General features: G+C 43.9%; 1 pseudogene; it reads left to right on the forward strand.

Moving 5' to 3' along the window:
- The window catches only part of LOC124023563, a 124,355-nt pseudogene that overhangs the window by 49,328 nt on the left and 51,838 nt on the right, over positions 1 to 23,189 (forward strand).

Raw genomic sequence — 23,189 nt, forward strand, 5'->3', positions numbered from 1 at the left:
TGCTACCAATTATGAACATCTGATGAAGACTGCTACCAATTATGAACATCTGATGAAGACTGCTACCAATTATGAACATCTGATGAAGACTGCTACCAATTATGAACATCTGATGAAGACTGCTACCAATTATGAACATCTGATGAAGACTGCTACCAATTATGAACATCTGATGAAGACTGCTACCAATTATGAACATCTGACGAAGACTGCTACCAATTATGAACATCTGACGAAGACTGCTACCAATTATGAACATCTGATGAAGACTGCTACCAATTATGAACATCTGATGAAGACTGCTACCAATTATGAACATCTGATGAAGACTGCTACCAATTATGAACATCTGATGAAGACTGCTACCAATTATGAACATGAAGACTGCTACCAATTATGAACATCTGAAGACTGCTACCAATTATGAACATCTGACGAAGACTGCTACCAATTATGAACATCTGACGAAGACTGCTACCAATTATGAACATCTGATGAAGACTGCTACCAATTATAAGTGTATTCAGTTGTTTTTATCAATGTGAAATATGCAACAAAGACACGTGCTGTAAAAGCCGTTTTAGTAGATGGATGTGAACATATTGAAATGAACATCTCTAAAGGTATCGGTAGGAAAACCTCTGTCTGTCCCCTCAGAAATAAGGACAGCAGGTGAACGAGGCTGGAAGAGAAGGAGATTTCATATACCTGCTGAGAACTTTCAATGTATTTCATCATGCCATCAATGGAGACTATGGTTGCCATTGGTTGGTATCACAGTAATGATATCCAATAGGAACTCTCTACTTTCCTGTTCTGGAAGTGTCCCCGGGGTTGTAACAGTGTAATGATGGATAGAATGTTGTATTCCTTGAGTGAGTCCGTGGAGGAGTAGAATATGCATCATTTACCTGTTAGTGGAGTGAGAGACTGTGAGGGAGAAAGGATGAAGGCTCAATGTGTTACGGTCCATAACTAACAGAGATGATTTGTCCTGGAGGATCTAAACATGCATGCACACACGCCCCCAGACACCAACACAAGGCTGGTGAAGTCTGTCTCTGGGGATAACTCATGTGCAGCTCAGAGAACCTGAGGCGACTGTCGTTCTGTCTACTGTAGAGTTAGGGGCCATTATGTACCCATTCACATTCCTATCTACTGTGGAGTTAGGGGCCATTATGTACACATTAATATTCCTGTCTACTGTGGAGTTAGGGGGCATTGTGTACACATAGCCCTGGAGTTGGTGGCTGGCTCTCGCTGACAGTAAACAAACCACACGCACCCACTCACCTCCAACAGCAGGACACCAAGTCCAGGGGGACAAACACAGCACACAAACTCTCACACACTGCAGGGGAGGGGGATGGAACACAAACTCTCACACACTGCAGGGGGGGGGGGTGGAACACAAACTCTCACACACTGCAGGGGGTGGGGATGGAACACAAACTCTCACACACTGCAGGGGGGTGGGGATGGAACACAAACTCACACACTGCAGGGGGGGTGGAACACAAACTCACACACTGCAGGGGGGGGGATGGAACACATTACACAAGTCATTTAGCAGGCTCTTACACACTGCAGGGGAGGGGGATGGAACACAAACTCTCACACACTGCAGGGGGGGGGATGGAACACAAACTCTCACACACTGCAGGGGGTGGGGGTGGAACACAAACTCTCACACACTGCAGGGGAGGGGATGGAACACAAACTCTCACACACTGCAGGGGGGTGGGGGGGGGTGGAACACAAACTCTCACACACTGCAGGGGGGGTGGAACACAAACTCTCACACACTGCAGGGGGGGGGTGGAACACAAACTCTCACACACTGCAGGGGGGGGGATGGAACACAAACTCTCACACACTGCAGGGGGGGGGGATGGAACACAAACTCTCACACACTGCAGGGAGGGGGATGGAACACAAACTCTCACACACTGCAGGGGGGTGGAACACAAACTCTCACACACTGCAGGGGGGGGGGGTGGAACACAAACTCTCACACACTGCAGGGGGTGGAACACAAACTCTCACACACTGCAGGGGGTGGAACACAAACTCTCACACACTGCAGGGGGGGGTGGAACACAAACTATCACACACTGCAGGGGGTGGAACACACTCTCACACACTGCAGGGGGTGGAAACACTCTCACACACTGCGGGGTGCACAGGCTTCATAGGCATCAGTTACCTTAACATAGAGACACACAGGCTTCACAAACTAACATCATCAGTTACTTAACTAGAGACACACAGGCTTCTATAGGCATCAGTTACCTTAACATAGAGACACACAGGCTTCTATAGGCATCAGTTACCTTAACATAGAGACACACAGGCTTCTATAGGCATCAGTTACCTTAACATAGAGACACACAGGCTTCTATAGGCATCAGTTACCTTAACATAGAGACACACAGGCTTCTATAGGCATCAGTTACCTTAACATAGAGACACACAGGCTTCTATAGGCATCAGTTACCTTAACATAGAGACACACAGGCTTCTATAGGCATCAGTTACCTTAACATAGAACTGTTTCATCCCGACATGGATTTGTCTACCTGCTTCAATCATGACATTTCCAGTGTTAGAATATATGAAACATTATTACTATCACCCCTGATAGATCTGTATGGCTTAGGGACAGTAAATACTATCAACCCTGTTAGATCTGTATGACTTATGGACAGTAAATACTATCATCCCTGTTAGATCTGTATGACTTATGGACAGTAAATACTATCACCCCTGTTAGATCTGTATGGCTTATGGACAGTAAATACTATCACCCCTGTTAGATCTGTATGACTTATGGACAGTAAATACTATCAACCCTGTTAGATCTGTATGACTTAGGGACAGTAAATACTATCACCCCTGTTAGATCTGTATGGCTTAGGGACAGTAAATACTATCACCCCTGTTAGATCTGTATGACTTAGGGACAGTAAATACTATCAACCCTGTTAGATCTGTATGACTTAGGGACAGTAAATACTATCAACCCTGTTAGATCTGTATGACTTATGGACAGTAAATACTATCAACCCTGTTAGATCTGTATGACTTATGGACAGTAAATACTATCATCCCTGTTAGATCTGTATGACTTATGGACAGTAAATACTATCAACCCTGTTAGATCTGTATGACTTAGTATTTACTGTCCCTATCACCCCTGTTAGATCTGTATGACTTAGGGACAGTAAATACTATCAACCCTGTTAGATCTGTATGACTTATGGACAGTAAATACTATCAACCCTGTTAGATCTGTATGACTTAGTATTTACTGTCCCTATCACCCCTTTTAGATCTGTATGACTTAGGGACAGTAAATACTATCAACCCTGTTAGATCTATATGACTTAGGGACAGTAAATACTATCACCCCTGTTAGATCTATATGACTTATGGACAGTAAATACTATCAACCCTGTTAGATCTATATGACTTATGGACAGTAAATACTATCACCCCTGTTAGATCTGTATGACTTAGGGACAGTAAATACTATCATCCCTGTTAGATCTGTATGACTTATGGACAGTAAATACTATCACCCCTGTTAGATCTGTATGACTTAGGGACAGTAAATACTATCACCCCTGTTAGATCTGTATGACTTATGGACAGTAAATACTATCAACCCTGTTAGGTCTGTATGACTTAGGGACAGTAAATACTATCATCCCTGTTAGGTCTGTATGACTTAGTAAATACTATCAACCCTGTTAGATCTGTATGACTTATGGACAGTAAATACTATCAACCCTGTTAGGTCTGTATGACTTAGTAAATACTATCAACCCTGTTAGATCTGTATGACTTAGGGACAGTAATACTATCATCCCTGTTAGGTCTGTATGACTTAGTAAATACTATCAACCCTGTTAGATCTGTATGACTTATGGACAGTAAATACTATCAACCCTGTTAGGTCTGTATGACTTAGTAAATACTATCAACCCTGTTAGATCTGTATGACTTAGTATTTACTGTCCCTATCACCCCTGTTAGATCTGTATGACTTATGGACAGTAAATACTATCACCCCTGTTAGATCTGTATGACTTAGGGACAGTAAATACTATCACCCCTGTTAGATCTATATGACTTATGGACAGTAAATACTATCAACCCTGTTAGATCTATATGACTTATGGACAGTAAATACTATCACCCCTGTTAGATCTGTATGACTTAGGGACAGTAAATACTATCATCCCTGTTAGATCTGTATGACTTATGGACAGTAAATACTATCACCCCTGTTAGATCTGTATGACTTAGGGACAGTAAATACTATTAGATCTGTTAGATCTGTATGACTTATGGACAGTAAATACTATCAACCCTGTTAGGTCTGTATGACTTAGTAAATACTATCAACCCTGTTAGATCTGTATGACTTAGGGACAGTAAATACTATCATCCCTGTTAGGTCTGTATGACTTAGTAAATACTATCAACCCTGTTAGATCTGTATGACTTATGGACAGTAAATACTATCAACCCTGTTAGGTCTGTATGACTTAGTAAATACTATCAACCCTGTTAGATCTGTATGACTTAGGGACAGTAATTTCACTGTCCCTATCAACCCTGTTAGATCTGTATGAATTATGGACAGTAAATACTATCACCCTGTTAGGTCTGTATGACTTAGTAAATACTATCAACCCTGTTAGATCTGTGATAGATTTATTCAGTTAAATGACTTATGGACAGTAAACCCTGTTAGATCTGTATGACTTAGGGACAGTAAATACTATCACCCCTGTTAGATCTGTATGACTTAGGGACAGTAAATACTATCAACCCTGTTAGGTCTGTATGACTTAGTAAATACTATCAACCCTGTTAGATCTGTATGACTTGATCATTAGTATGAAACAGTAAATACTATCAACCCTGTTAGATCTGTATGAATTAGTAAATACTATCAACCCTGTTAGGTCTGTATGACTTAGTAAATACTATCAACCCTGTTAGATCTGTATGACTTATGGACTCAACCCTGTTAGATCTGTATGACTTAGGGACAGTAAATACTATCAACCCTGTGTGTGTGAGTATATGCTAGTATGTGTCACTGTATTTGTCTATATTGTGTGTGTGGTGTGTGTGTGTAGCTGCCCAGCTCGGGGGACCTGTGGAGTGTGTTCATGGACTTCAACCACAAGCGTCTGGAGCCGTGGGAGAGGATCATCCCCTCCTTTAGGTACAACAAGGAACTGCCCTTCTTTGAGATGCTGGTTCCCACCACCGACACGGTGCGTTATGGCTACCTGATGGAGAAGCTGCTGTCTGTAGGACACTCTGTTCTCTTCACCGGCATCACCGGAGTAGGAAAGGTATGGTTACACACCACACACGCACGCACGCACACACACACACACACACACACACACACACACACACACACACACACACACACACACACACACACACACACACACACACACACACACACACACACACACACACACACACACACACACACACACACACACACACACACACACACACACACACACACACACACACACACACACACACACACACACACACACACACACACACACACACACACACACACACACACACACACACACACACACACGTTCAACTAAACTACTCTAGACTGCTCCTATCTTCTGACATGTTGATATTTCAACCTTCCATATTGTTGTCCTGCACCAGTGCTTGTCAGAGGCATCTCTTACTCGTTGTGTTAGCTGGACCTTGTGGAGAAAAACACATGTATCATGCAATTCATCTAACACTCACTGTTAACCCTATCATTAACCCTGCATTAACCCTGCATTCCTCAGTGTGTCCTCAGTGTGTCCTCAGTGTGTTCTCTTGTCTCTCTCTGTGTGTGCCAGTCTGTGGTGGCCCGTGGTCTTCTGAACAGTGTGTTATCTTGTCTCTCTCTCTCTGTGTGTCAGTCTGTGGTGGCCCGTGGTCTTCTGAACAGTGTGTTATCTTGTCTCTCTCTCTCTGTGTGTCAGTCTGTGGTGGCCCGTGGTCTTCTGAACAGTGTCCTCAGTGTGTTCTCTTGTCTCTCTCTCTCTGTGTGTGTCAGTCTGTGGTGGCCCGTGGTCTTCTGAACAGTGTCCTCAGTGTGTTATCTTGTCTCTCTCTCTGTGTGTCAGTCTGTGGTGGCCCGTGGTCTTCTGAACAGTGTGTTATCTTATCTTGTCTCTCTCTCTGTGTGTGTCAGTCTGTGGTGGCCCGTGGTCTTCTGAACAGTGTCCTCAGTGTGTTCTCTTGTCTCTCTCTGTGTGTGTCAGTCTGTGGTGGCCCGTGGTCTTCTGAACAGTGTGTTATCTTGTCTCTCTCTCTCTGTGTGTGTCAGTCTGTGGTGGCCCGTGGTCTTCTGAACAGTGTGTTATCTTGTCTCTCTCTCTCTGTGTGTCAGTCTGTGGTGGCCCGTGGTCTTCTGAACAGTGTCCTCAGTGTGTTCTCTTGTCTCTCTCTGTGTGTGTCAGTCTGTGGTGGCCCGTGGTCTTCTGAACAGTGTGTTATCTTGTCTCTCTCTGTGTGTGTGTCAGTCTGTGGTGGCCCGTGGTCTTCTGAACAGTGTCCAGGAGAAGGGAGGCTATGTTCCCGTCTATATCAACTTCTCAGCACAGACCACCTCGGCCAGAACACAGGAGATGATCGAGTCCAAACTGGAGAAGAAGAGGAAGAACATTCTGGGTGAGAGAGAGAGAGAGAGAGATATTGGGGTAGAGATACAGTAACTAGCAACTCATTCTGGGTGAGAGAGAGAGGGAGAGTAATACTGGGGTAGAGATACAGTAACTAGCAACTCATTCTGGGTGAGAGAGAGAGGGAGAGTAATATTGGGGTAGAGATACAGTAACTAGCAACCCATTCTGGGTGAGAGAGAGAGGGAGAGTAATACCGGGGTAGAGATACAGTAACTAGCAACTCATTCTGGGTGAGAGAGAGAGAGAGAGAGAGAGAGATAATATTGGGGTAGAGATACAGTAAGAGAGAGAACCCATTCTGGGTGAGAGAGAGAGAGGGAGAGTAATATTGGGGTAGAGATACAGTAACTAGCAACTCATTCTGGGTGAGAGAGAGAAAGAGAGAGAGAGAGAGATCGAGAAAGAGAGAGAGAGAGAGAGAGAGAGAGAGAGAGAGAGAGAGAGAGAGAGAGAGAGAGAGAGAGTAATATTGGGGTAGAGATACAGTAACTAGCAACTCGTTCTGTGTGAGAGAGAGAGAGTTATTGGGGTAGAGATACAGTAACTAGCAATCATTCTGGTGTGTGAGAGAGAGAGAGAGAGAGAGAGAGAGAGAGAGAGAGAGAGAGAGAGAGAGAGAGAGAGAGAGAGAGAGAGAGAGAGAGAGAGAGAGAGAGAGAGAGAGAGAGAGAGAGATATTGGGGTAGAGATACAGTAACTAGCAATACATTCTGGGTGAGAGAGAGAGAGAGAGAGAGAGAGAGAGAGAGAGAGAAGAGAGAGAGAGAGAGAGAGAGAGAGAGAGAGAGAGAGAGAGAGAGAGAGAGAGAGACAGAGACAGAGAGAGAGAGAGAGAGAGAGAGAGAGAGAGAGAGAGAGATATTGGGGTAGAGATACAGTAACTAGCAATACGTTCTGTGTGTGTGAGAGAGAGAGTTAGTAGAGATACAGTAACTAGCAATACGTTCTGTGTGTGAGAGAGAGAGAGAGAGAGAGAGAGAGAGAGAGAGAGAGAGAGAGAGAGAGAGAGAGAGAGAGAGAGATATTGGGGTAGAGATACAGTAACTAGCAATACGTTCTGTGAGAGAGAGAGAGAGAGAGAGAGAGAGAGAGAGAGAGAGAGAGAGAGAGAGAGAGAGAGAGAGAGATATTGGGGTAGAGAGAGAGGAAGAGAGAGAGAGAGAGACAGAGAGAGAGAGAGAGAAGAGAGAGAGAGAGAGAGAGAGAGAGAGAGAGATATTGGGGTAGAGATACGGGAACTAGCAATACGTTCTGGGTGAGAGAGAGAGAGAGAGAGAGAGAGAGAGAGAGAGAGAGAGAGAGAGAGAGAGAGAGAGAGAGAGAGAGAGAGAGAGAGAGAGAGAGAGAGAGAGACAGAGACAGAGACAGAGACAGAGACAGAGACAGAGACAGAGACAGAGACAGAGACAGAGACAGAGACAGAGACAGAGAGAGAGAGAGAGAGAGAGAGAGAGAGAGAGAGAGAGAGAGATATTGGGGTAGAGATACGGGAACTAGCAATACGTTCTGGGTGAGAGAGAGATTGAGAGACATAAGAGGAAAGAGACAGGCATGATATTGGAGACGTGCGAGAACAACGTTTCCCAAACACGGTCCTGGGTTCATATGTTGTTTGCCTCCTAGCACAACATGGTGGTTATACATCACCCAGGCAATGTTACAGATCACCCTGGTAACAAGAACTGATAGGCCTACTTAGCCAAGTGTTATTAATGGCCTCCCTCCCTCCTCTTCATGTCAGGTGCTCCTGGTAACAGAAAGATAGTGATCTTTGTGGATGATCTGAACATGCCTAAATTGGACACCTACGGCTCCCAGCCTCCAATAGAACTGCTCAGACAGTTCCAGGACTTCCACGGCTTCTACGACCGAGAGAAGTTCTTCTGGAAGGAGATCCAGGTACACACACCACACACACACACACACACCACACACACCACACACCGCACACCGCACACGCACACACAGCACACAGCACACGCACACGCACACGCACACGCACACGCACACACACACACACCCACACACACACACACACACACACACACACACACACACACACACACACACACACACACACACACACACACACACACACACACACACACACACACACACACACACACACACACACACATTCTTGTTCAATATGTAGACAGAGTCTCATCTTGTCTGGGCTAGAGGATATTAGGTGAAACATTGATTCTATTCTGCTCCAGTCGTTATTTTTAAGTCTGAGAAAATGAAGTGACTTTATGTTTGTGGTCAGTGAAAACTTTGACTTTAGTATTCAGACAGAGGGATGGTCTAAGGTCCATAGTAGATTGGAGGCCCAGGTCCAGGAGCTGATAGGGTCCATTATTCTGCTACAGTACAATGTGTTTGACTTTAGTATTCAGACAGAGGGATGGTCTGAGGTCCATAGTAGATTGGAGGCCCAGGTCCAGGAGCTGATGGGGTCCATTATTCTGCTACAGTACAATGTGTTTGACTTTATTATTCAGACAGAGGGATGGTCTGAGGTCCATAGTAGATTGGAGGCCCAGGTCCAGGAGCTGATAGGGTCCATTATTCTGCTACAGTACAATGTGTTTGACTTTAGTATTCAGACAGAGGGATGGTCTAAGGTCCATAGTAGATTGGAGGCCCAGGTCCAGGAGCTGATGGGGTCCATTATTCTGCTACAGTACAATGTGTTTGACTTTAGTATTCAGACATAGGGATGGTCTGAGGTCCATAGTAGATTGGAGGCCCAGGTCCAGGAGCTGATGGGGTCCATTATTCTGCTACAGTACAATGTGTTTGACTTTAGTATTCAGACAGAGGGATGGTCTGAGGTCCATAGTAGATTGGAGGCCCAGGTCCAGGAGCTGATGGGGTCCATTATTCTGCTACAGTACAATGTGTTTGACTTTAGTATTCAGACAGAGGGATGGTCTGAGGTCCATAGTAGATTGGAGGCCCAGGTCCAGGAGCTGATGGGGTCCATTATTCTGCTACAGTACAATGTGTTTGACTTTAGTATTCAGACAGAGGGATGGTCTGAGGTCCATAGTAGATTGGAGGCCCAGGTCCAGGAGCTGATGGGGTCCATTATTCTGCTACAGTACAATGTGTTTGACTTTAGTATTCAGACAGAGGGATGGTCTGAGGTCCATAGTAGATTGGAGGCCCAGGTCCAGGAGCTGATGGGGTCCATTATTCTGCTACAGTACAATGTGTTTGACTTTAGTATTCAGACAGAGGGATGGTCTGAGGTCCATAGTAGATTGGAGGCCCAGGTCCAGGAGCTGATAGGGTCCATTATTCTGCTACAGTACAATGTGTTTGACTTTAGTATTCAGACAGAGGGATGGTCTGAGGTCCATAGTAGATTGGAGGCCCAGGTCCAGGAGCTGATGGGGTCCATTATTCTGCTACAGTACAATGTGTTTGTTTTAGTCCTTTGTTACTGTTGTGAATGGTCAGCACACAGTAATTAGGTTCCAATAGCACACATTAAAACGGTCTCTTTGTACATATTAGGGACCAATTAATCTGTGTGGAGGTGGGTGGATGTGAGGGGGTGGGTGGATGTGTGGGGGTGGGTGGATGTGTGGGGGTTAGGTGGATGTGAGGGGGTGGGTGGATGTGAGGGGGTGGGTGGATGTGTGGGGGTGGGTGGATGTGAGGGGGTGGGTAGATGTGAGGGGGTGGGTGGATGTGTGGGGGTGGGTGGATGTGAGGGGGTGGTTGGATGTGTGGGGGTGGGTGGATGTGAGGGGGTGGGTGGATGTGAGGTTGTGGGTGGATCAGTGGGGGTGTGTGCGTGGGTGGATGTGGGGGGGTGGGTGATGTGGGGGGGGGGTGCAAGTGAATCATTCACAGAATCAGTTATTCTGTTTGTTGAGATCTGAACGTGTCCTGGGTGTAAATGTGTTTCCACCACATGCAGACAGACGACAGACAACCATGTCAAGACAGCAACCAGAGTAGTCACACAAGGTCATATGCAAACACACACACACACGCACAGGGAATACAGAACCAAGGGCATGTCAATATTTTCTAATCCAAACAGGGTTTCACTATGAAGTTTAACTCAGCTAAAAATTCTGGCCCGGGTGGATGTTCTTCAAACTGAAAGTCAAATGTAATATTGATAGAAGATGAAATCGATGAAAAATATGAGGTTTCAAAATATGAGGGTTTAAATATATATGAAAATATGAGTGTTCAAATACATATGAAAATGTGTTGGTAGGAAATCTTTTTTCTGTGCCAAATCTTCCTTTCGACCCCCTCTCCTCCGTTCTTCTCTCTCATTCTCTTTCTCTCTGCAGGACATGACGATCGCGGCGGCCTGCGCTCCGCCTGGAGGGGGCCGTAACCCAGTGACCCCTCGTTTCATCCGCCACTTCAGCATGTTGTGTCTGCCCACTCCCTCCGAACACAGCCTCAAACAGATCTTCAATGTGGGTAACCCCTGACCTCTGACATCTAAACCCTGCCCTAAGAGCACAGTCTCAAACAGATCTTCAAGGTCAAGACTTAACCTCCAACCTCGGTTCCTAACCCTAATATGAACTTTTAACCCCCTGTCTCCAAACCCTCTTGTCTCTTCTCTCCTCATGTCCTCTCCCTCACAGCCCCTTAACACGCTGTGGTAGTTTAATTACAGATCAACCATCCTCATGTCCTCTCCCTCACAGCCCCTTAACAAGCTGTGGTAGTTTAATTACAGATCAACCATCCTCATGTCCTCTCCCTCACAGCCCCTTAACAAGCTGTGGTAGTTTAATTACAGATCAACCATCCTCATGTCCTCTCCCTCACAGCCCCTTAACAAGCTGTGGTAGTTTAATTACAGATCAACCATCCTCATGTCTTCTCCCTCACAGCCCCTTAACAAGCTGTGGTAGTTTAATTACAGATCGACCATCGTCATGGCCTCTCCCTCACAGCCCCTTAACAAGCTGTGGTAGTTTAATTACAGATCGACCATCGTCATGTCCTCTCCCTCACAGCCCCTTAACAAGCTGTGGTAGTTTAATTACAGATCGACCATCCTCATGTCCTCTCCCTCACAGCCCCTTAACAAGCTGTGGTAGTTTAATTACAGATCGACCATCGTCATGTCCTCTCCCTCACAGCCCCTTAACAAGCTGTGGTAGTTTAATTACAGATCAACCATCCTCATGTCCTCTCCCTCACAGCCCCTTAACAAGCTGTGGTAGTTTAATTACAGATCAACCATCCTCATGTCCTCTCCCTCACAGCCCCTTAATTAATTACAGATCAACCATCCTCATGTCCTCTCCCTCACAGCCCCTTAACAAGCTGTGGTAGTTTAATTACAGATCAACCATCCTCATGTCTTCTCCCTCACAGCCCCTTAACAAGCTGTGGTAGTTTAATTACAGATCAACCATCCTCATGTCCTCTCCCTCACAGCCCCTTAACAAGCTGTGGTAGTTTAATTACAGATCAACCATCCTCATGTCTTCTCCCTCACAGCCCCTTAACAAGCTGTGGTAGTTTAATTACAGATCAACCATCCTCATGTCCTCTCCCTCACAGCCCCTTAACAAGCTGTGGTAGTTTAATTACAGATCAACCATCCTCATGTCTTCTCCCTCACAGCCCCTTAACAAGCTGTGGTAGTTTAATTACAGATCAACCATCCTCATGTCCTCTCCCTCACAGCCCCTTAACAAGCTGTGGTAGTTTAATTACAGATCGACCATCCTCATGTCCTCTCCCTCACAGCCCCTTAACAAGCTGTGGTAGTTTAATTACAGATCAACCATCCTCATGTCCTCTCCTCACAGCCCCTTAACAAGCTGTGGTAGTTTAATTACAGATCAACCATCCTCATGTCCTCTCCTCACAGCCCCTTAACAAGCTGTGGTAGTTTAATTACAGATCAACCATCCTCATGTCCTCTCCCTCACAGCCCCTTAACAAGCTGTGGTAGTTTAATTACAGATCAACCATCCTCATGTCCTCTCCCTCACAGCCCCTTAACAAGCTGTGGTAGTTTAATTACAGATCGACCACCTCATGTCCTCTCCCTCACAGCCCCTTAACAAGCTGTGGTAGTTTAATTACAGATCGACCATCGTCATGTCCTCTCCCTCACAGCCCCTTAACAAGCTGTGGTAGTTTAATTACAGATCGACCATCGTCATGTCCTCTCCCTCACAGCCCCTTAACAAGCTGTGGTAGTTTAATTACAGATCAACCATCCTCATGTCTTCTCCCTCACAGCCCCTTAACAAGCTGTGGTAGTTTAATTACAGATCAACCATCCTCATGTCCTCTCCCTCACAGCCCCTTAACAAGCTGTGGTAGTTTAATTACAGATCAACCATCCTCATGTCCTCTCCCTCACAGCCCCTTAATTAATTACAGATCAACTATCCTCACACATGTTTTTCTATCCTCGTTTGGACCTATAATTGATTTACATTCAAAATCCTGTTTTCCTTAACCCCCTAAACCTTAACCCAAACCCTACACCTATCTCCTAAACCTAACCACTAACCTTAACCCAAAACCTACATCTATTTCCTAAACCTAACCCCGAACCTTAACCCAAACCCTACACCTATCTCCTAAACCTAACCCCTAACCTCAACCCAAACCCTACACCTATCTCCTAAACCTAACCCCTAACCTTAACCCAAACCCTACACCTATCTCCTAAACCTAACCCCTAACCTTAACCCAAACCCTACACCTATCTCCTAAACCTAACCCCTAACCTTAACCCAAACCCTACACCTATCTCCTAAACCTAACCACTAACCTTAACCCAAACCCTACACCTATCTCCTAAACCTAACCCCTAACCTTAACCCAAACCCTACACCTATCTCCTAAACCTAACCACTAATGCCTTTCCCTAACCCTAATTCTAACTCTTTTTCTAACCCTAATTCTAACCCTAATTCTAACCCTAATTCTAAACCTAAACTTAACCCCTAATCTTAAAATGAACTTTGTCCTCATCGGGATGTGGGAAATGTCCCCACAAGGGAGAATTTGCCTTGTTTTACTATCCTTGTGGGGACTTTTGTGGGATTCAGAACAACAAGACCACACACACACACACGCACGCACGCCCGCCCGCCCGCCACGCACGCACGCACGCACGCACGCACGCACACACACACACACACACACACACACACACACACACACACACACACACACACACACACACACACACACACACACACAATCACGTGTGTCTTGAGTCTGCCCTCTCTCCTCAAGGGCATATTCAAGCACACACACCCTCAAGCCCACGTACGCTTAACTCTCTCTGTTGAAACGGTCTCTCCCCCTCCAGGCCATCCTCAGTGGTTTCCTCAGTGAGTTCCCCCAGGCGGTGAGGTCTTCAGCAGGCAGCATCGTAGACGCAGCAGTAGAGATCTACCACCGCATGTCTGTGGACCTCCTGCCTACACCAGCCAAGTCCCACTATGTCTTCAACCTCAGGGACCTCTCCAAGTGTGTCCAGGGTGAGACACACACACACACACACACACACACACACACACACACACACACACACACACACACACACACACACACACACACACACACACACACACACACACACACACACACACACACACACACACTACGTCTTCACCCTCAGGGACCTCGCCAAGTGTGTCCAGGGTGAGAAAGTTTTGTCTTGTCTTTTTCATTTGTAAGTTATTAAAGTAGCTGATGGACTGAGATGCTCTTGGTTGTAGCCTGAAGTCCAGACAGAGACAGTACCAGTCCTCTACCCAGCAGCCTCACAACCATCATCAGAGCAGAGAGGCCTGAGTTGAAGTGACTACTGCTCCCTGACCCCCGCTAGGGAGTCACCATGCAGAACACACACACACATACACACACACACACCAGCGAGCGTAAACACACACACATACACCCACATACACACACCAGCATTAATACTTACCCAAGGCGAATAAGGCCAACCCAGCCCCCATTCTTACTGAGGGCGAGCGTGGTCACATTAATGCCCTCAACTTTCTAACAAGACTTGAACATGGATCCTCTGGTGTGTCCGACCCATCATATCTCCTAAAGCTTCCCTGGTGTTGCATAACATTGATAACAACAGGGATGTCCGACCCATCATATCTCCTAAAGCATCCCTGGCGTTGCATAACATTGATAACAACAGGGATGTCCGACCCATCATATCTCCTAAAGCATCCCTGGCGTTGCATAACATTGATAACAACAGGGATGTCCGACCCATCATATCCCCTAAAGCATCCCTGGCGTTGCATAACATTGATAACAACAGGGATGTCCGACCCATCATATCTCCTAAAGCATCCCTGGCGTTGCATAACATTGATAACAACAGGGATGTCCGACCCATCATATCCCCTAAAGCATCCCTGGCGTTGCATAACATTGATAACAACAGGGATGTCCGACCCATCATATCCCTAAAGCATCCCTGGCGTTGCATAACATTGATAACAACAGGGATGTCCGACCCATCATATCCCCTAAAGCATCCCTGGCGTTGCATAACATTGATAACAACAGGGATGTCCGACCCATCATATCCCCTAAAGCATCCCTGGCGTTGCATAACATTGATAACAACAGGGATGTCCGACCCATCATATCCCCTAAAGCATCCCTGGCGTTGCATAACATTGATAACAACAGGGATGTCCGACCCATCATATCTCCTAAAGCTTCCCTGGCGTTGCATAACATTGATAACAACAGGGATGTCCGACCCATCATATCTCCTAAAGCATCCCTGGCGTTGCATAACATTGATAACAACAGGGATGTCTGACCCATCATATCTCCTAAAGCATCCCTGGCGTTGCATAACATTGATAACAACAGGGATGTCCGACCCATCATATCTCCTAAAGCTTCCCTGGCGTTGCATAACATTGATAACAACAGGGATGTCCGACCCATCATATCTCCTAAAGCATCCCTGGCGTTGCATAACATTGATAACAACAGGGATGTCCGACCCATCATATCTCCTAAAGCTTCCCTGGCGTTGCATAACATTGATAACAACAGGGATGTCCGACCCATCATATCCCCTAAAGCATCCCTGGCGTTGCATAACATTGATAACAACAGGGATGTCCGACCCATCATATCCCCTAAAGCATCCCTGGCGTTGCATAACATTGATAACAACAGGGATGTCCGACCCATCATATCCCCTAAAGCATCCCTGGCGTTGCATAACATTGATAACAACAGGGATGTCCGCATCCCCATCATATCCCCTAAAGCATCCCTGGCGTTGCATAACATTGATAACAACAGGGATGTCCGACCCATCATATCTCCTAAAGCTTCCCTGGCGTTGCATAACATTGATAACAACAGGATTGTGTCAACAGCAGATATTAGACTTTTCTTTACTTCTTCATGTGTTAAGGTTGCAGGGTGAGAACCACCAAGTTGAATCATGTTTTATTATTCTCTGGTCGTAAATAAATCATGTTAAATCCATCTAACCCTCCCTGCCTTTTTACCTCTCTCTCCCCCTTCACCTTCCTCCTTCCCCCTCTCCCCTTCTCCTCCCTGCCTCCCTCTCCCCTCTCCTCCCTGCCTCCCTCTCCCTCTCCTCCCTGCCTCCCACTCCCTCTCCCCTCTCCTCCCTGCCTCCCACTCCCTCTCCCTCTCCTCCCTGCCTCCCACTCCCTCTCATCTCTCCTCCCTCCACCTCTCTCCCTCCCTTCACCCCCTCTCTCCCTCCCTTCACCTCCCTCCTCATTCTCTCTCCATCTCCCTCCCTGCCTCTTTACCTCTCTCTTCCCTTCACCTCCCCTCCCCCACTCCCTCTCCCCTCCTCCCTCCATCTCTCTCTCTCTCCACCTCTCTCTCTCATTTTCTCTATCCCTCCCTGCCTCTTTACTTTCCTCCCTCCCCCACTCCCTCTCTTCCCCCTCCTCCCTCCATCTCTCTATCCCTCCACCTCTCTCTCTCATTTTCTCTCTCCCTCCCTGCCTCTTTTACTTTCCTCCCTCCCCCGCTCCCTCTCGTCCCCCTCCTCCCTCCCCTCCCCCCCCCCTCCCTCCCTCCCTCCCTCCCTCCTCTCACCTCTCTCTCTCATTCTCTTTCTCCCTCCCTCCCTCTGTCTGTCTGTCCTCCAGGTATGTTGCAGTGTGAGCCAGGCACGGTGAGGGATCAGAATGGGATATTCCGTCTGTTCTGTCACGAGTGTCAGAGAGTGTTCCACGACCGCCTCATCAACAACGAAGACAAAACCTACTTCAACACCATCGTCTCTGAGATGGCCAGTAAGAACATAACACAGAGTGTAATAGAACCTAGACACTCAGTAAGAACATAACACAGAGTTTAATAGAACCTAGACGGCCAGTAAGAACATAACACAGAGTTTAATAGAACCTAGATATAGTTGGCCAGTAAGAACATAACACAGAGTGTAATAGAACCTAGACACTCAGTAAGAACATAACACAGAGTTTAATAGAACCTAGACGGCCAGTAAGAACATAACACAGAGTGTAATAGAACCTAGATATAGTTGGCCAGTAAGAACATAACACAGAGTGTAATAGAACCTAGATGGCTAGTTTGAACTTTGAGTTTTGCCTCTCACTAAGCTGTGTTTTGACATATTAAGTTTGAAAGCCATTTTATTGTCCTTATCTAAAACGTCCCACAATTGTTGAGCTATGAATAGCAACTCTTTAAATATATTTCCATTCTTCTTCTTTCAGGCAAATATTTTGGCTTCAATTTAGAACCCAATTACTTTGTGACCAAACCCATCATATTTGGAGATTTCATCAAGGTAAAATGCGCTATAAGCCTATAAATCCAATCAATTTCCCAGGTGCTCAAAGCGCTTAACATTTACGGCATCCATCTATCTATCTCGCAATCCTTTCCTGTCACCCCCCATCTCTCATCTCTCCCTCCTCCTTTCCCTCCCTCCCTCTCCTCTAGGTGGGTGCAGAGAAGGCAGATCGTCTGTATGAGGACCTAACAGAGCCAGATAAGATCAGGGCTGTGCTCCAGGACTACCTGGATGACTACAACATGACCTTCTCCAAGGAGACCAAGCTGGTGTTCTTCCAGGACGCTGTAGAACACGTCTCCAGGTCATTTTACACTCGGAAACGGAGCCCTATTCCCTAATTAGTGCAGTGAATGCATTCGAAATTGCACCCTATTCCCTATATAGTGTACAGATGTTTTGTTCTAAATCGCACCCTATTCCCTATTTAGTGGACTGATTAGCATCCTTAACAACACTCTATTCCCTATTTAGTGAACTGATTAGCATACTTAATGACACCCTATTCCCTATTTAGTGAACTGATTAGCATACTTAATGACACCCTATTCCCTATTTAGTGGACTGATTAGCATCCTTAACAACACTCTATTCCCTATTTAGTGAACTGATTAGCATCCTTAACAACACTCTATTCCCTATTTAGTGAACTGATTAGCATACTTAATGACACCCTATTCCCTATTTAGTGAACTGATTAGCATACTTAATGACACCCTATTCCCTATTTAGTGGACTGATTAGCATCCTTAACAACACTCTATTCCCTATTTAGTGGACTGATTAGCATCCTTAACAACACTCTATTCCCTATTTAGTGAACTGATTAGCATACTTAATGACACCCTATTCCCTATTTAGTGGACTGATTAGCATCCTTAACAACACTCTATTCCCTATTTAGTGAACTGATTAGCATACTTAATGACACCCTATTCCCTATTTAGTGGACTGATTAGCATCCTTAACAACACTCTATTCCCTATTTAGTGAACTGATTAGCATACTTAATGACACCCTATTCCCTATTTAGTGAACTGATTAGCATACTTAATGACACCCTATTCCCTATTTAGTGGACTGATTAGCATCCTTAACAACACTCTATTCCCTATTTAGTGAACTGATTAGCATCCTTAACAACACTCTATTCCCTATTAAGTGAACTGATTAGCATACTTAATGACACCCTATTCCCTATTTAGTGAACTGATTAGCATCCTTAACAACACTCTATTCCCTATTTAGTGAACTGATTAGCATACTTAATGACACCCTATTCCCTATTTAGTGGACTGATTAGCATCCTTAACAACACTCTATTCCCTATTTAGTGGACTGATTAGCATCCTTAACAACACTCTATTCCCTATTTAGTGAACTGATTAGCATACTTAATGACACCCTATTCCCTATTTAGTGAACTGATTAGCATACTTAATGACACTCTATTCCCTATTTAGTGGACTGATTAGCATCCTTAATGACACCCTATTCCCTATTTAGTGGACTGATTAGCATCCTTAATGACACCCTATTCCCTATTTAGTGGACTGATTAGCATCCTTAACAACACTCTATTCCCTATTTAGTGAACTGATTAGCATACTTAATGACACCCTATTCCCTATTTAGTGAACTGATTAGCATACTTAATGACACTCTATTCCCTATTTAGTGGACTGATTAGCATACTTAATGACACCCTATTCCCTATTTAGTGAACTGATTAGCATACTTAATGACACCCTATTCCCTATTTAGTGAACTGATTAGCATACTTAATGACACCCTATTCCCTATTTAGTGGACTGATTAGCATCCTTAACAACACTCGATTCCCTATTTAGTGAACTGATTAGCATACTTAATGACACCCTATTCCCTATTTAGTGGACTGATTAGCATCCTTAACAACACTCTATTCCCTATTTAGTGAACTGATTAGCATCCTTAACAACACTCTATTCCCTATTTAGTGAACTGATTAGCATACTTAATGACACCCTATTCCCTATTTAGTGGACTGATTAGCATCCTTAACAACACTCTATTCCCTATTTAGTGAACTGATTAGCATACTTAATGCACCCTATTCCCTATTTAGTGAACTGATTAGCATACTTAATGACACCCTATTCCCTATTTAGTGGACTGATTAGCATCCTTAATGACACTCTATTCCCTATTTAGTGGACTGATTAGCATCCTTAATGACACCCTATTCCCTATTTAGTGGACTGATTAGCATCCTTAATGACACCCTATTCCCTATTTAGTGGACTGATTAGCATCCTTAACAACACTCTATTCCCTATTTAGTGAACTGATTAGCATACTTAATGACACCCTATTCCCTATTTAGTGAACTGATTAGCATACTTAATGACACCCTATTCCCTATTTAGTGGACTGATTAGCATCCTTAATGACACCCTATTCCCTATTTAGTGGACTGATTAGCATCCTTAACAACACTCTATTCCCTATTTAGTGAACTGATTAGCATACTTAATGACACCCTATTCCCTATTTAGTGAACTGATTAGCATACTTAATGACACTCTATTCCCTATTTAGTGGACTGATTAGCATACTTAATGACACCCTATTCCCTATTTAGTGAACTGATTAGCATACTTAATGACACCCTATTCCCTATTTAGTGAACTGATTAGCATACTTAATGACACCCTATTCCCTATTTAGTGGACTGATTAGCATCCTTAACAACACTCTATTCCCTATTTAGTGAACTGATTAGCATACTTAATGACACCCTATTCCCTATTTAGTGGACTGATTAGCATCCTTAACAACACTCTATTCCCTATTTAGTGAACTGATTAGCATCCTTAACAACACTCTATTCCCTATTTAGTGAACTGATTAGCATACTTAATGACACCCTATTCCCTATTTAGTGGACTGATTAGCATCCTTAACAACACTCTATTCCCTATTTAGTGAACTGATTAGCATACTTAATGACACCCTATTCCCTATTTAGTGAACTGATTAGCATACTTAATGACACCCTATTCCCTATTTAGTGGACTGATTAGCATCCTTAATGACACTCTATTCCCTATTTAGTGGACTGATTAGCATCCTTAATGACACCCTATTCCCTATTTAGTGGACTGATTAGCATCCTTAATGACACCCTATTCCCTATTTAGTGGACTGATTAGCATCCTTAACAACACTCTATTCCCTATTTAGTGAACTGATTAGCATACTTAATGACACCCTATTCCCTATTTAGTGGACTGATTAGCATCCTTAACAACACTCTATTCCCTATTTAGTGAACTGATTAGCATACTTAATGACACCCTATTCCCTATTTAGTGGACTGATTAGCATCCTTAACAACACTCTATTCCCTATTTAGTGAACTGATTAGCATCCTTAACAACACTCTATTCCCTATTTAGTGAACTGATTAGCATACTTAATGACACCCTATTCCCTATTTAGTGAACTGATTAGCATACTTAATGACACCCTATTCCCTATTTAGTGGACTGATTAGCATCCTTAACAACACTCTATTCCCTATTTAGTGAACTGATTAGCATACTTAATGACACCCTATTCCCTATTTAGTGAACTGATTAGCATAGCTAATGACACTCTATTCCCTATTTAGTGAACTGATTAGCATCCTTAACAACACTCTATTCCCTATTTAGTGAACTGATTAGCATACTTAACAACACTCTATTCCCTATTTAGTGAACTGATTAGCATACTTAATGACACCCTATTCCCTATTTAGTGGACTGATTAGCATCCTTAACAACACTCTATTCCCTATTTAGTGAACTGATTAGCATACTTAATGACACCCTATTCCCTATTTAGTGAACTGATTAGCATACTTAATGACACCCTATTCCCTATTTAGTGGACTGATTAGCATCCTTAATGACACTCTATTCCCTATTTAGTGGACTGATTAGCATCCTTAATGACACCCTATTCCCTATTTAGTGGACTGATTAGCATCCTTAATGACACCCTATTCCCTATTTAGTGGACTGATTAGCATCCTTAACAACACTCTATTCCCTATTTAGTGAACTGATTAGCATACTTAATGACACCCTATTCCCTATTTAGTGAACTGATTAGCATACTTAATGACACCCTATTCCCTATTTAGTGGACTGATTAGCATCCTTAATGACACCCTATTCCCTATTTAGTGGACTGATTAGCATCCTTAACAACACTCTATTCCCTATTTAGTGAACTGATTAGCATACTTAATGACACCCTATTCCCTATTTAGTGAACTGATTAGCATACTTAATGACACTCTATTCCCTATTTAGTGGACTGATTAGCATACTTAATGACACCCTATTCCCTATTTAGTGAACTGATTAGCATACTTAATGACACCCTATTCCCTATTTAGTGAACTGATTAGCATACTTAATGACACCCTATTCCCTATTTAGTGGACTGATTAGCATCCTTAACAACACTCTATTCCCTATTTAGTGAACTGATTAGCATACTTAATGACACCCTATTCCCTATTTAGTGGACTGATTAGCATCCTTAACAACACTCTATTCCCTATTTAGTGAACTGATTAGCATCCTTAACAACACTCTATTCCCTATTTAGTGAACTGATTAGCATACTTAATGACACCCTATTCCCTATTTAGTGGACTGATTAGCATCCTTAACAACACTCTATTCCCTATTTAGTGAACTGATTAGCATACTTAATGACACCCTATTCCCTATTTAGTGAACTGATTAGCATACTTAATGACACCCTATTCCCTATTTAGTGGACTGATTAGCATCCTTAATGACACTCTATTCCCTATTTAGTGGACTGATTAGCATCCTTAATGACACCCTATTCCCTATTTAGTGGACTGATTAGCATCCTTAATGACACCCTATTCCCTATTTAGTGGACTGATTAGCATCCTTAACAACACTCTATTCCCTATTTAGTGAACTGATTAGCATACTTAATGACACCCTATTCCCTATTTAGTGGACTGATTAGCATCCTTAACAACACTCTATTCCCTATTTAGTGAACTGATTAGCATACTTAATGACACCCTATTCCCTATTTAGTGGACTGATTAGCATCCTTAACAACACTCTATTCCCTATTTAGTGAACTGATTAGCATCCTTAACAACACTCTATTCCCTATTTAGTGAACTGATTAGCATACTTAATGACACCCTATTCCCTATTTAGTGAACTGATTAGCATACTTAATGACACCCTATTCCCTATTTAGTGGACTGATTAGCATCCTTAACAACACTCTATTCCCTATTTAGTGAACTGATTAGCATACTTAATGACACCCTATTCCCTATTTAGTGAACTGATTAGCATAGCTAATGACACTCTATTCCCTATTTAGTGAACTGATTAGCATCCTTAACAACACTCTATTCCCTATTTAGTGAACTGATTAGCATACTTAATGACACCCTATTCCCTATTTAGTGGACTGATTAGCATCCTTAACAACACTCTATTCCCTATTTAGTGAACTGATTAGCATACTTAACAACACTCTATTCCCTATTTAGTGAACTGATTAGCATACTTAATGAC

The sequence above is a fragment of the Oncorhynchus gorbuscha genome, unplaced genomic scaffold, assembly GCF_021184085.1.
Source record: "Oncorhynchus gorbuscha isolate QuinsamMale2020 ecotype Even-year unplaced genomic scaffold, OgorEven_v1.0 Un_scaffold_1631, whole genome shotgun sequence".
NCBI lineage: Eukaryota > Metazoa > Chordata > Actinopteri > Salmoniformes > Salmonidae > Oncorhynchus > Oncorhynchus gorbuscha.